Below are 14,843 nucleotides of genomic sequence, written 5' to 3'. Positions count from 1 at the left end.
ATTGCTTTAAGACAGAGGAAAACAAAGAAATCTGCACTTCCACCAATGCTTCCTTTGGCAGCAAAAGGCATTTTCTAGTGGTTGACTTCTCTTTCCTTGCTTTCCCCTCTCTCTCATGGATCTTGGGGCTGCTGTGATGTGGTGGTGTTCGAAATCAGGTCAGTTCAAGGGTCTTGTTTCACACACTCATAGAGTGGTTTGGGTTGGAAGGGACCATTGAAGGTCATCGAGTCACCTGCCCTGCAGTGAGCAGAGACATCTTAACAGAAGAAGGGGACAGAGACTGAAGCTGTTCCAGGGCAAGTCTAAGCTGGATGTTAGGAAGAAGCTGTTGGCAGAGAGAGTGATTGGCATTGGAATGGGCTGCCCAAGGAGGTGGTGGAGTCACTGTCCCTGGAGGTGTTGCAGCCAAGCCTGGCTGGGGCACTGAGTGCCATGGTCTGGTTGGTTGGGCAGGGCTTGGTGCTAGGTTGGGCTGGCTGAGCTTGGAGCTCTCTCCCAGCCTGCTTGATTCTATGATTCTATGATCTTCAACTAGATCGAGTTGCTCAGAGCCCCTTCCAAGCTGACCTGGAAGGTTTCCAGGGATGCAACATCTACCACCTCTCTGGGCAACCTCATTGAGCATTTCACCACCCTCACTGGAAATAATTTCTTCCTCATATCCAGTCCAACTCTCTCTCAATTTCAAACCATCTCCCCTTGTCCTGTCACAATAGACCCTGATAAAAAGATTGTCTTGATCTTTCTTTTAAGCCCCAAACCTCAGGTTTTAACCATAGAATCATAGAATCAAGCATGTTGGAAGAGAGCTCCAAGCTCAGCCAGCCCAACCTAGCACCCAGCCCTGGCCAATCAACCAGACCATGGCACTAAGTGCCCCAGCCAGGCTTGGCTGCAACACCTCCAGCCACAGCCACTCCACCACCTCCCTGGGCAGCCCATTCCAATGCCAATCACTCTCTCTGCCAGCAACTTCCTAACAACATCCAGCCTAGACCTGCCCTGCCACAGCTTCAGACTCTGTCCCCTTCTCTTGCTGCTTGCCTGGCAGCAGAGCCCAACCCCACCTGGCTACAGCCTCCCTGCAGGCAGCTGCAGGCAGCAATCAGCTCTGCCCTGAGCCTCCTCTGCTGCAGGCTGCACCCCCCCAGCTCCCTCAGCCTCTCCTCACAGGGCTGTGCTCCAGGCCCCTGCCCAGCCTTGCTGCCCTGCTCCAAACACCTTCCAGCACCTCAACAGCTCTCTGCAATTCAGGAGCCCACAACTGGACACAGCACTCAGGGTATGGCCTGAGCAGTGCTGAGCACAGGGGCAGAAGAACCTCCCTTGTCCTGCTGCCCACACTGCTCTTGATACAGGTGCTTTTCCTAACACAAGCGAGTCTGATCAGGTCCATCCAAAATGTGTTCTGCAGCTGTTCCAATCAGAAGCTGAGGCAGGTGACACCATCCACAGCAGGGCCCATTTTGCCAAAATCAGGGTGTTTGCTTTCCTGTAGCAGTGGATTAAACTGCACCCAGTGGTTACTACCCTGAGAAGGGACAGCACACGTAGGTGTCCCCAAGCACCTGCAGCTTTCCAAGCCATTGTATTCACAGGAAATAGAACTGATGTCAGCTTGCAGGGCTGGAACTGGTATGGGAGGAGATAAACCTGCTGCTCAGCCATTCCCGAGGGAGAAGCAGTTGACAGTGGGAAAGGTGTGGAAGAGTGAGCTCGGCTTAGTAATGTTCCCAGTCATCTGAGCCTAATTCACCCTTCTGTGTGAATCAGAGCCCTTAGTAGCTGCAGAATGTCTGGGGTAAATGCACACCAGTTTCAAGTGAAATCTGTTATGGGAGGCAGACTGCCTTCCAAGAGCACATTGAGGCATGTGCCTCCATCTCATTGACTTCCAAAGGAATCTGGGAATGAGTCTCTCTTTGTGCCTTCTGAATTCTTCTCATGCTTAATAAACAAAAGGCAAAAGCAACAGCAAATGCCATAACAATTCACTGCTGACACTTGTAAACAGCATTCTCTAGGTATATGTAGCAAGCTGCCTTCTGCCTGCTCATTTACACACAGGGAGCTCAAAAGAAGAGACTTTGGAGCAATATTTAAGCCTGTTAATCTCTAATTAGGTCCTGCCGTTGAAGGCTCAATTCACTTCCTTAAATGCTGAGATTCTTTCAGAGCAGCAGCTCTGGCCAGGAAGGATGCCCTGAGGTCACTGGATATTTTCTAGACCCAGTGTCATACTCCTTATGTCTCTCACAGGATATTAGGGGTTGGAAGGGACCCAAGGAGAGCATCCAGTCCAATCCCCCTGCCAGAGCAGGACACACAATCTAGCACAGGTCACACAGCAACACATCCAGACAGGCCTTGAGAGGCTCCAGAGAAGGAGATTCCACAACCTCTCTGGGCAGCATGTGCCAGGCTCTGGGACCCTTCCAGGCAAGAAGTTCCCCCTTGTGCTGAGCTGGAACCTCCTGTGCTGCAGCTTCCATCCATTGCTGCTTGTCCTGTGCCAGGGAGCAGTGAGCAGAGCCTGTCCCCCCCTCCTGACCCCCAGCCCTCAGATAGTTACAGACATTGATTCAATCCCCTCTGAGTCTTCTCTTCTCCAGACTAAGCAGCCCCAGGGCCCTCAGCCTCTCCTCAGCAGGAAGTGCGCTCCAGTCCCCTCCTCATCCTCGTAGCTCTCCTCTGGACCCTCTCTGTCAGATCCCTGCCCAACTGAGGAGCCCAAAGCTGAAGGCAGTGCTCAAGATGAGGTCAGCTCTCAGCCGCTCTGCGTCCAGCAGCACTCAGTGCCTATGTATTAGCAGCTGAGTTGAGTGGAGGTGTCTGACTTTTTGGGCTTGCTGAAGTTGGGTGAGGTTGTGAATCCCCACTCATTGCTCTCTTCTGAAGCCTCCCCCACTCTGCTCTGAAGTCAGTGAAGCTGCTGTCACATTCTGTGCTCATGTCCATGAAAGGTACCTACCCCTCTGGTTCTTGGGCTTGCTTTGAGCTCAGTTGGCTGAGATTGAGGCATGTCTGGGAAACGGCCTCACTTCCTGATATTAGAGCCTCAGGGGAGTCACTTGTCCTTAGGACATAAACTTCCTATAGGAAATCTGGGAGGAGAGATAGCCCAGCAGACAAAAGCCCCATAAGCATGTTTGTCCCCGGTGCTTGAGCAGGCAATGCTGAGTCTATCTGGCGCTCAAGGGAGGTCAGCAGCCTCTTTCACATGGGCAGAGCAGGAGGAGGGCTTCTCTCTGTTCCCACCACACAATCACCGTGGTTGGAAAAGACCTCTGAAATCATCAAGTCCAGCTGCCTTAACTCCCTCTGCATGAGTGGGGCTGTTAGAGGATTTGGAGAAGGCAGCAGGGCTTCTCTCTTACAACCAGAAGAGGAGGCTGAGAGGTGACCTCATTCATCTTTATAAAGACCTGCAGAGCAGTGTCCCGAGAATGGAGGCAGGTTCTGCTCAGGACAAGGGGCAGTGGGTACAGGGTGAAGCACAGGGGGTTCCATGTGAACCTCTTCAAAGTGAGGGTGACAGAGCACTGCGGCAGGCTCTCCAGAGAGGTTGTGGAGTCTCCTTCTCTGCAGACATTCAAACCCCACCTGGACACATTCCTTTGTGGCCTGCCTAGGTGATGCTGCCCTGGCAGGGCAGTTGGACTGGATGATCCTTCAGGATGCCTTCCAGTCCCTAACGTTCTGTACTTCGGTTGCCAGAGACTGCACTGTTCACATGAGCACCTCCCTTCTTGCAGCTGGGGTTCTCCACAGGCTGTGGGGGACAGAGTGCTCATCTCCTGACAGGGTGCCTGGCACTGGCCCATGGCCCAGTGATGGCTTGGCCCTCTGACAGCTGGCAGTGCTTTGCTGACGGCTGGAGCCCCAGTCACATGCCCCTGACAGCAGCGGGACAGAGTCCTCCTGCCCTCCACAATGGCAGATCTGTTTGCAGAGCTCATGGGCAGCATTGCCTTCTCTCTCTCCTTGTAGCACTGACATGCCTTGCTCTTGCACTTTCTCCTTGTCTTTCTTTCTTCCTCATCTAGCTTTCTCTCTCTTTCTTTCCCTTTCTCCCTTTCTCCCTCCCTCCCTCCTTCCTTTCTTTCTTTCTTTCTTTCTTTCTTTCTTTCTTTCTTTCTTTCTTTCTTTCTTTCTTTCTTTCTTTCTTTCTTTCTTTCTTTCTTTCTTTCTTTCTTTCTTTCTTTCTTTCTTTCTTTCTTTCTTTCTTTCTTTCTTTCTTTCTTTCTTTCTTTCTTTCTTTCTTTCTTTCTTTTTTTCTTTTTTTCTTTCTTTCCTTCCTTCCTTCCTTCCTTCCTTCCTTCCTTCCTTCCTTCCTTCCTTCCTTCCTTCCTTCCTTCCTTCCTTCCTTCCTTCCTTCCTTCCTTCCTTCCTTCCTTCCCCCCCCCTTTCTCTTTCTCTCTTTCTCACTTTCTCTCTTTCTCAGTTTCTCTCTTCCTCTCTTCCTTCCTCTCTTTCTTTCTTCCTTCCTCTCTTTCTGCCTTCCTTCCTTCCCCCTTTCTCTTTCTCTCTTTCTCTCTTTCTCTCTTTCTCTCTTTCTCTCTTTCTCTCTTTCTCTCTTTCTCTCTTTCTCTCTTTCTCTCTTTCTCTCTTTCTCTCTTTCTCTCTTTCTCTCTTTCTTTCTCTCTTTCTCTCTTTCTCTCTTTCTCTCTTTCTCTCTTTCTCTCTCTCTTTCTCTCTTTCTCTCTCTCTTTCTCTCTTTCTCTCTCTCTTTCTCTCTTTCTCTCTTTCTCTCTTCCTTCCTCTCTTCCTTCCTCTCTTTCTTCCTTCCTCTCTTTCCTTCCCTCTTTCTCTCTTTCTTTCCTTTTTACCCCTCCTTCCACACTTGTCTCTCCCACTCGTGTTAGCATTCCCCGTGTTACCTGAGCAGTAGTGACAGCCACTTCCAGTTCCTTGCCTGCTCTTTGGTCCCTGAGCAGTGCTCCCCAGCTGTCGATGGCAGGAGGCTGGCTGCTGTGTGCCACTGCCATGCAGAGCCTCTCTTGTTTCCCCCGACAACGCTGGCTCCATCTTCCCTCGCCTCCTCTTGCCAGCTTTGGTATTTACTGTCCAAACATGCCTGTGACTCTTGTGTGTTCTCAGGGAAGCTTGGGCTCAGTTCCACGAGCCTGACATACCTCCTAATTCAGAGCACAGAGAGGAACCTTGGGTGCAGGGCGGCAGGGAGAAGACAGAGACATGGTGTGAAAGCTGGGTTTGATTTTTGCCTTTGCTCATGGGAGGTATAGCTTCCCCTTGGCTGAGCAGGAGGAGGTGGCTGGCTCAGCTACACGGCAGAGCAAGAGCTGAGGAAGCAGTCTGGGGATTCTCTTAATGGGACTTACTTATTATCCCAGAGCAACTGGTCATAGGAGAGAGGGAGTTGCTGCCAGCATGGGGGAAACCTCCTGTTTCAGCAATCTAGGATGAGGGCTTAATCACTAAGTGTCTAGGGGTTCTGGTAAGATGGGGTAAGAGGTTCACTTGCTGCTTGCAACACCTCCCTGAAAAAAATAGTGTGCCACTAAATGCACAGTCCTGCTTCAAAGCTGGGGCACCCCCACCAAACCCCACTGGTACTGCTGTGCACAGCCACACACCTTCCAGCCACCCCCACCAACCCAACTGGTACTGCTGTGCACAGCCACACTCCCTCCAGCCACCCCCACCAACCCCACTGGTACTGCTGTGCACAGCCACACTGCCCCCAGCCACCCCCACCAACCCCACTGGTACTGCTGTGCACAGCCACACTGCCCCCAGCCACCCCCACCAAACCCCACTGGTACTGCTGTGCACAGCCACACACCTTCCAGCCACCCCCACCAACCCAACTGGTACTGCTGTGCACAGCCACACTCCCTCCAGCCACCCCCACCAACCCCACTGGTACTGCTGTGCACAGCCACACTGCCCCCAGCCACCCCCACCAACCCCACTGGTACTGCTGTGCACAGCCACACTGCCCCCAGCCACCCCCACGTTCCATGACACTTGTTTTACTATTGCATTTGCCTGGTGGTGCTGAGCAGTGTTTGGTCAGCCCAGATCCAAGGCTGGAGCAGTTCCTGAGCTATGCTACCTCTTTGAAAAGAGGCCTCAGAGTCAGTCTGGCAGTGTGGGCACTCTGCTGGCTCTCAGCCTGCCTGCAGCAGAAGTTCTGAACTTCCATGTTGTGTTTAGGAATAGCTGAGCTGAGAAAGCTGCTTCCTTGCCAATTAATAGAGTCATAGAATCAGTCAGGATTGGAAAGGACCACAAGCATCAGCAGGTTCTAACCCCCCTGCCAACCAGGAGCAGCAGTAAGGAGCAGATGTTCTCTACCATCACTGGAGGTGTTGCAGCCAAGCCTGACTGGGGCACTTAGTGCCATGGTCTGGTTGGTTGGGCAGGGCTGGGTGCTAGGTTGGGCTGGCTGAGCTTGGAGCTCTCTTCCAACCTGCCTGGTTCTGTGATTCTGGAAGGAACAAGACATAGCTCTAGCACAGTGCTTGTGTAGAGAAAGACAGGGCTGGAATGAGAGCAGAGACTTTGAGAAGTGGAGATGTAGGATGTGGCACCAAGGAGTGTAAAGGCATGAGAGAAGATGGGGCATGGGCTGGCACTGGAGACCTCGTGGCTGTAAATGTCTGACCCATGGATAGTTGCAGAAATGCAGGCTTGGATCTGGACAAAAAGAACACAAAGGATTAGTATCATAGAATCATAGAATGAGTCAGGGTTGGAAGGGGCCACAAGGAGCAGGCAGTGCCAACCCCCTGCCATGCCCAGGGACACCCTACCCTAGAGCAGGCTGCACACAGCCTCAGCCAGCCTGGCCTCAAACACCTCCAGCCATGGGGCCTCAACCACCTCCCTGGGCAACCCACTCCAGCCTCTCACCACTCTCCTGCTCAACAACTTCTAAGGCTGGATTTTTGGGATGAAATAGAAGTATCTCCAGAGGAGGTGTTCCCATCCGAGCTGGTTACCACCCTGGCCATTATTGCCAGCAAGGACTATAATTTCATCTTAAAGTAGAAGTCTAAAAAGGGGTCAGATTAAATCATGGTCTGAGACTGGCTCCTTTTTTGTTGCCCCTAATTATACACAGAAGCCAGGCTGAGTCCTTCAGACAGATGTCAAATGGCTTGAAATGAACCGAATCCTGTCCAGACCTTTACACTGTTTGGACCTGCACAATTTTCTCTGCAGACCTGAGATGTTCTTAGAATAGAATCATAGAACAGAATCAAGCAGGTTGGAAGAGAGCTCCAAGCTCAGCCAGCCCAACCTAGCACCCAGCCCTGCCCAACCAACCAGACCATGGCACTCAGTGCCCCAGCCAGGCTTGGCTGCAACACCTCCAGGTATGGCCACTCCACATCTTTGATCATATTCTGTGCTTCTGTGCTTCACAGCCTCCCTGGAGGTGTTCCAGGACATGTTCAGTGAGACCTTGAGCAACCTGTTCTAGTGGGAGGTGTGCCTGCCTATGGCAGGGGGTTGGAACTGGCTGAGCCTTGAGGTCCCTTCCAGGCTAAACCATTCTATGATTCTATTTCCACAGCCCCAAGCTTTTACTGAGAACCACATTTTGATGTGAATCCCAGTCCTAAGAATCACAGAATTCCTGAGGTGAGGCTGTAGCCAGGTGGGGTTGGGCTCTGCTGCCAGGCACCCAGCAAGAGAAGAGGACAGAGTCTGAAGCTGTGGCAGGGCAGGTCTAGGCTGGATGTTGTTAGGAAATTGCTGGCAGAGAGAATGATTGGCATTGGAATGGGCTGCCCAGGGAGGTGGTGGAGTGGCCGTGGCTGGAGGTGTTGCAGCCAAGCCTGGCTGGGGCACTTAGTGCCATGGTCTGGTTGGTTGGGCAGGGCTGGGTGCTAGGTTGTGCTGGCTGAGCTTGGAGCTCTCTTCCAACCTGCCTGATTCTGTGATTCTATGAGGTGCTTGGTCTCTTTCTGCTGTTTGTCTGCTGCCAGGGTGATCAGAAACACCTCAGAAAGCCAGAGGCTCAACTCCATCCCATCCCAGCATGGATTTCACAGAATCACAGAACTGTCAGGTTTGGAAAGGACCTCAAGGAACATCCATTTCCAACCCCCCTGCCATGAGCAGGGACACCTCACACTAGATCAGGTTTCTCAGTGCCACATCCAGCCTGGTCTTAAAAACCTCCAGGGATGAGGCTTCCTGTACGTGCTGAGCAACCTGTGCCAGTGTCTCACCACCTTCATGCTGAAGAACTTCCTGACATCCAATGTAAACCTACCCACTTCTAGTCTTGCTCCATTCCCCCTAGTCCTATCACTGGACATTGCTACCAGATCTGCCTACCAACAGCTTGCTGGGCGCAGGGATGGGGTCTGAATGCTCTACCCTCCTCCCAGGGACATGCAGCAGTTCAGCAGCAAAGGCACTCTGCTTGACACCATCCCAAATCCTTGCAGGGCTAATGGGTTCACCCAGACAAGCCTGTTCTGGTTCTCCCTGACATATGGCAGAAGCCATCATCTCCTTCAGCCCTTGCCCTCTCTGCCAAATAAGATGACCCCCACTCTGCCCCAGAGCTTGCTCCCATTGCAGTTAGGGGAGTAGGTTTTATCCATTTTGCTCTGGCTCCATTCCCTGCTGGAGGCCCAGAGGAGACCTTGGGTCTTCTCCAGCAGCCCTTCTCCACTCTCAGCAGTGCCTCCTCCACAGTCCTGCCCATGGTTAGCGCTGGCTTCGAGGCCATCCCAGCTCCTTCTGGGAGAAGATGCCAGCAGATGGTGCTCTAAGACCCCAGATGATGCTGTTCTGCCCCACATCCCAGGGCAGGGGCACCTTGGTGCAAGCAGCCCAGGACCTCCTCTTTGCTCAGATCTTTCCCATCCTGGGCACTGCACTTTCAACCTTCTGCAGGGCAAAATTTCAAAGTGACCTGTATTATAACACCTCCTGGCTCCATCCGTCCTCCAGCATGTTTCATGCCAGTAGCACTTTTCTTTGCAGGGGGAAATTCCAAGCTAAGACAAAAGCAAAACCCAAAGCCAAAACAAAAAAACAAACCCCAATGCTAACTTCATCCATCAGCTCTGCTCTGGAAAAACCATTTCTCTCCTCTAGCTCATCAAATCCTGACCCTTCTGCACTTGGGCCACAACAACCCCAAGCAGCACTACAGGCTGGGGCCAGAGTGGCTGAGAGCAGCCAGGCAGAGATGGCCCTGGGGGTGCTGGGAGAGAGGAGCTGAAGCTGAGGCAGCAGTGCCCAGGTGGGCAGCAGAGCCAGTGGCATCCTGGGCTGGCTCAGGAGCAGTGTGGGCAGCAGGACAAGGGAGGTTCTTCTGCCCCTGTGCTCAGCACTGCTCAGGCCACCCCTGGAGTGCTGTGTCCAGTTGTGGGCTCCTGAATTGCAGAGAGATGTTGAGGTGCTGGAAGGTGTTTGGAGCAGGGCAGCAAGGCTGGGGAGGGGCCTGGAGCAGAGCCCTGTGAGGAGAGGCTGAGGGAGCTGGGGGGGTGCAGCCTGCAGCAGAGGAGGCTCAGGGCAGAGCTCATTGCTGCCTGCAGCTGCCTGCAGGGAGGCTGTAGCCAGGTGGGGTTGGGCTCTGCTGCCAGGCAAGCAGCAAGAGAAGAAGGGGACAGAGCCTGAAGCTGTGGCAGGGCAGGTCTAGGCTGGGTGTGAGGAGGAAGTTGCTGTCAGAGAGAGTGATTGGCACTGGAATGGGCTGCCCAGGGAGGTGGTGGAGTGGCTGTGGCTGGAGATCCCAGGCTCACAGATGTCAGGAGTTGGAAGGACCCAAGGAGATCGTCAAATCCACCTCCCCTGCCAGAGCAGGACCACACAATCCAGCACAGATCACACAGAACACATCCAGACAGGCCTTTTAAGTCTCCAGAGAAGGAGACTCCACAGCCTCTCTGGGCAGCCTGTGCCAGGGCTCTGGGACCCTTCCAGTGAAGAAGTTCCCCCTTGTGTTGAGGTGGAACCCCTTGAGATGTTCAAGCCAAGCCTGTCTGGGGCACTCAGTGCCATGGTCTGGTTGCTTGGCCAGGTCTGGGTGCCAGGTTGGGATGGATGAGCTTGGAGGTCTCTTCCACCCTGGTTGATTCTGATTCTATGACTCATTTTATTGGCACATCCTTGTAGCACACTGACTTGAGCACAGAGGTGTTGCCAGCAACCCTCAGGGATAAACAAAGTCATTTTTTCTGATAAAAAAGACACATTTCAAGGCAAAAATAAACCAAGTGACACTACCCTGGACTGAGACCACAGCAGGCAGGCTGGCAGAGTGAGTTATGCCTGTGCTCTGTGGTCTGTGGGAGAAGCAGGCTCTGTTTACAAAGCAAGATGAGTGCAAGAAAGTGCTTTTAGGCTGCCAGCTCTGCATGCCCTGTGCTTGTTTGATTATGAACTGAATTAGGGAGGTGGTAGAGAGCAGAGCAGGCAAATAGTCAAAGCCTCAGCACTAGATTGTTGGAGCAGGTAAGGAGTGGCTTGAGAGCAGTCTTGGGGAGGACTTGGGGGTGTCTGTAGATCAAAGACTCCTCGTGAGGCAGCAGTGGTTGCTTGCAGCCCAAAAGGCAGTTGTGTGCTGGGCTGCATCCAAAGCAAGGAGAGCAGCAGGACTAGGAGGTGATTCTGCCCCTCTGCTCTGTCCTTGTTGAGACCCCACCTGGAGCACTGTGCACAGTTCTGCTGCCCCCGACACAAGAGGGGCATTGAACTGCTGCAGTGGGTCCAGAGGAGGCCATGAAGATGATCAGAGGGCTGGAGAGCTTCCCATATGGAGACAGGCTTCAGGAGTTGGGGTTGTTCAGCTTGGAGAAGAGAAGGCTCCCAGGACACCTTTTAGCAGCCTTTCAGTACTTGAAGGGGTCCTGCAAGAAAGCTGGAGAGGGACAAGGGAGGTTCTTGTGCCCACCCCTGTGCTCAGCACTGCTCAGGCCACCCCTGGAGTGCTGTATCTAGTTGTGGACTCCTGAATTGCAGAGAGCTGTTGAGGTGCTGGAAGGTGTTTGGAGCAGGGCAGCAAGGCTGGGGAGGGGCCTGGAGCAGAGCCCTGTGAGGAGAGGCTGAGGGAGCTGGGGGTGTGCAGCCTGCAGCAGAGGAGGCTCAGGGCAGAGCTGATTGCTGCCTGCAGCTGCCTGCAGGGAGGCTGTAGCCAGGTGGGGTTGGGCTCTGCTGCCAGGCAAGCAGCAAGAGAAGAAGGGGACAGAGTCTGAAGCTGTGGCAGGGCAGGTCTAGGCTGGATGTGAGGAGGAAGTTGCTGGCAGAGAGAGTGATTGGCACTGGAATGGGCTGCCCAGGGAGGTGGTGGAGTGGCTGTGGCTGGAGATGTTGAAGCCAAGCCTGGCTGGGGCACTTAGTGCCATGGTCTGGTTGGTTGGGCAGGGCTGGGTGCTAGGTTGGGCTGGCTGAGCTTGGAGCTCTCTTCCAGCCTGGTTGATCCTATAAGTCTATGAAAGAACGTGAAAGAAACTGGAGGAAGACAGCAGCAAGGAGACAGCTGTCAGTGCTCCCTGTGGATAAGCCCACAGCAGCAGGGTTATTTCTAGGCAGAAGGGCTGAGCCCTTATTTCCTCTGGCACAGGTTGGCTGTGGCAGAGTAATGGATAGCCTCTTCAGGGGAGGTTAGCAAAGCCACTCAATTAGGAGCAATGAGGTGCAAAATTACATGTGCAAAGAGGTGGAAACCTAAACGTTAGAGATGAAAAGGGCCTTGCTGGCCTGCCAGCACCCCCGAGTTCCCAGCAGGCAAGAGGCAGAGCTCTTTCCTAAGCACCCCAATGCCAAATTGTTGCTTTGTCATGGCTATGATGTGTGGAGCCTGAAGGCCAGAGGAGGTTGGGTTGTTGTTTGCTGCTCTGGGTGCCTCTGTGTGTGCATAAATCTTTGTCTGCACTGGGAAATTGGTTTCCTTCTCTGCTGAGGTAGAAAGTTAGCAAGAGCTCATTTTGAAGTGGAGCTCCTGTTTCGATGCATTCCCTGGGATATGAGAATGAGTAGCTCCTTCCAAAGGGCATATCCATCTGTGGAGGTCATCAGACAGAGAGCTGAGCAGAAGCTGCTAACTTAGAGCCAGCAACACTCCTTGTTTTTCACTCTTCCTTGCCATTGCTGGGGTTGGCACTGCCTGCTCCTTGTGGTGCCTTCCAAGCCTGTCTGATTCTATGATTCTAGTCTAAATCTTCCTCTTTTAGTTCCAAACCTTCACCCTTTGTCCTGCAAAAAGCTCTGTCCCCAGCTTTCTTGTAGCTTCCACTTTAAGTACTGAAAGGCTGCAATAAAGTCTTCCTGGAGCCTTCTCCTCCTCAGGCTGAACAAATCCAACTCTCTCAGCCTGTTCTCACAGCAGAGAGGTTCCAGCCCTCATATCACGTTTGTGGCTTCCTCTGGACCAGCTCCAACACGTCTGTGTCTCTGCTGTGATGAGAACTCCAGAGCTGGACACAGCACTGCAGGTGCACTCTCATCAGAGTGGAGCAGAGAGGCAGAATCACCTCCCTTGACCTGCTGGCCACACCGCTTCAGATGAAGCCAAGATATGGTTGGCTTCTGGACTGTGAGCACAGGTAGGAAGAGCCACAGAATCACAGAGCCATAGAGTCATAGAACACACAGTCATAGAGTCACAGAGTCATAGAATCACAGAATCATAGAATCACAGAGTCATAGTGTCACAGAATCATAGAGTCACAGAGTCATAGAATTAGAGAGTCATAGAATCACAGAATCATAGAATCACAGAGTCATAGAATCACAGAATCATAGAATCACAGTCACAGAGTCACAGAGTCATAGAATTACAGTCATAGAGTCACAGTGTCACAGTCACAGAGTCACAGTCACAGAATCACAGTCATAGAATCACAGAATCAGAATCACAGAGTCATAGAGTCACAGAGTCATAGAGTCACAGAATCATGGAATCACAGAATCAAGCAGGTTGGCAGAGAGCTCCAAGCTCACCCAGCCCAACCTAGCACCCAGCCCTGCCCAACCAACCAGACCATGGCACTAAGTGCCCCAGCCAGGCTTGGCTGCAACACCTCCAGCCACGGCCACTCCACCACCTCCCTGGGCAGCCCATTCCAGTGCCAATCACTCTCTCTGCCAGGAGCTTCCTCCTCACATCCAGCCTAGACCTGCCCTGCCACAGCTTCAGACTCTGTCCCCTTCTTCTCTTGCTGCTTGCCTGGCAGCAGAGCCCAACCCCACCTGGCTACAGCCTCCCTGCAGGCAGCTGCAGGCAGCAATCAGCTCTGCCCTGAGCCTCCTCTGCTGCAGGCTGCACACTCCCAGCTCCCTCAGCCTCTCCTCACAGGGCTCTGCTCCAGGCCCCTCCCCAGCTTCATTCCATGACCTTGCCATATGTCAGGGATGCTCCATCTACTGATGTCACTGACTGAGCCCTGCACATCTCAGCTTTCTGTTCTGTCTCTTTAGAGCCTGCATGAATTACACTTCCCCTAGGAGAAGCAGCCTCTGGGGCTCAGAGGGCTGAGCTCCTCTGCAGTGTGGATGAATAACCCTTCATTTATTGCCAGCTTTGGCCTTGGATCTGTCTTGCATGAAGCTTCCCTACAAAGTCAGTTTCGGTTTCAGAGCCTCTCCATGAGGGCTTAGACTCCTTTGCTTTCAGCCCCCAAGTAATCAAGGAGCCAGAGCTGTGATGCTCCTAGTGCCTGAAGACAGCAGCACAAGGTCACATTGCTCTGTCCTGAGCTGCTGCTCATCAGCTGCTTGCATGTGCTCCCCAGATAAGGAGAGGTAATCTGGTTTAGCCTCATCCTCTCCACTCATGGGCTCAGCTCAGCTCAGCAACACTTCTTTTGCCTGGTGACGAGTTTAGACCCAAGAAATGGCTGTGGCTCAGCCAGTTTGAGGTACACTGCTGATGCAAGGAGAGCCAACCCCTTCCAAAAGCTGCTGCAACAGCATGCTCCAAGGACAGCAGTTTGACTGTGAGAGCATTTAGCTTCAATGCAAAGGCTCCTCCAGGCTCCTTGAAAGAGCACTGCTGGCTTCAGGGCTGATAGCAACAGGCTCTTGACCTCCATTTGGTTCAACAGCTTGAAGAAGTAAGGACTCTAATGCAACAGCTTGGGGATGCTGCATTCAGAGTGCCCCTTTGCATCAGGGATGTCGGCAGAGCAGGGGCTGGTGGGGGGGAGATGTGGAAATGTGGTTCCTTTTCTCATCCAGATTGCAAAAGAGAGCAGTTCCCTGCCTGCATTTTCATGAGCAGGCATTTCTGACTCGAGTGAATGAAGGAGTTTCATCCTGCTCTCCTGCCCATTTGATGTCAAGCTGTCCTAGGGCACTTAAAGGAATTGGGTTGGGGGGTTAGGTGGGGGGTTTGACAGGAGGAAGAGGCATCTCACCTCTTCCTTTTCTTAGAATCAGAGAATAGTTGAGGTTGGAAGGGACCTCAAGGATCAGGCAGTTCAAACCCCCCTGTGCCATAGGCAGGGACAGCTCCCACAAGAACAGGTTACTCAAGGTCTCATCCAACCTGGCCTTGAACATCTCCAGGGAGGTTGTGGAGCACAGAATCACCCAATGTGATCTTTGATCACATTGGGTGATTCTGTGCTCCACAACCTCCCTGGGCAACCTGTGCCAGTGTCTCACCACCCTCAACCTGTGCCAGTGTCTCACCACCCTCACTGCAAACAACTTCTTCGTAACACCCAGTTTCAATCTCCCCTCTGCCAGTTCAAACCCATTCCTCCTCATCCTCTCATTCCCAGACCTTGTCAATAGTCCCTCCCCAGCCTTCCCGTAGGTCCCCTTCAGGTCCTGCAAGGCCACTCCAAGGTCTTCTGGAAGCCTTCTCTTCTCCAGGCTGCACAGTCCCAACTCTCTCAGCC

This window comes from Pogoniulus pusillus, chromosome 3 (genome assembly GCF_015220805.1).
Source record: "Pogoniulus pusillus isolate bPogPus1 chromosome 3, bPogPus1.pri, whole genome shotgun sequence".
In the NCBI taxonomy this organism is placed as follows: Eukaryota; Metazoa; Chordata; class Aves; order Piciformes; family Lybiidae; genus Pogoniulus; species Pogoniulus pusillus.
Note: the sequence above shows the minus strand (reverse complement) of the source record.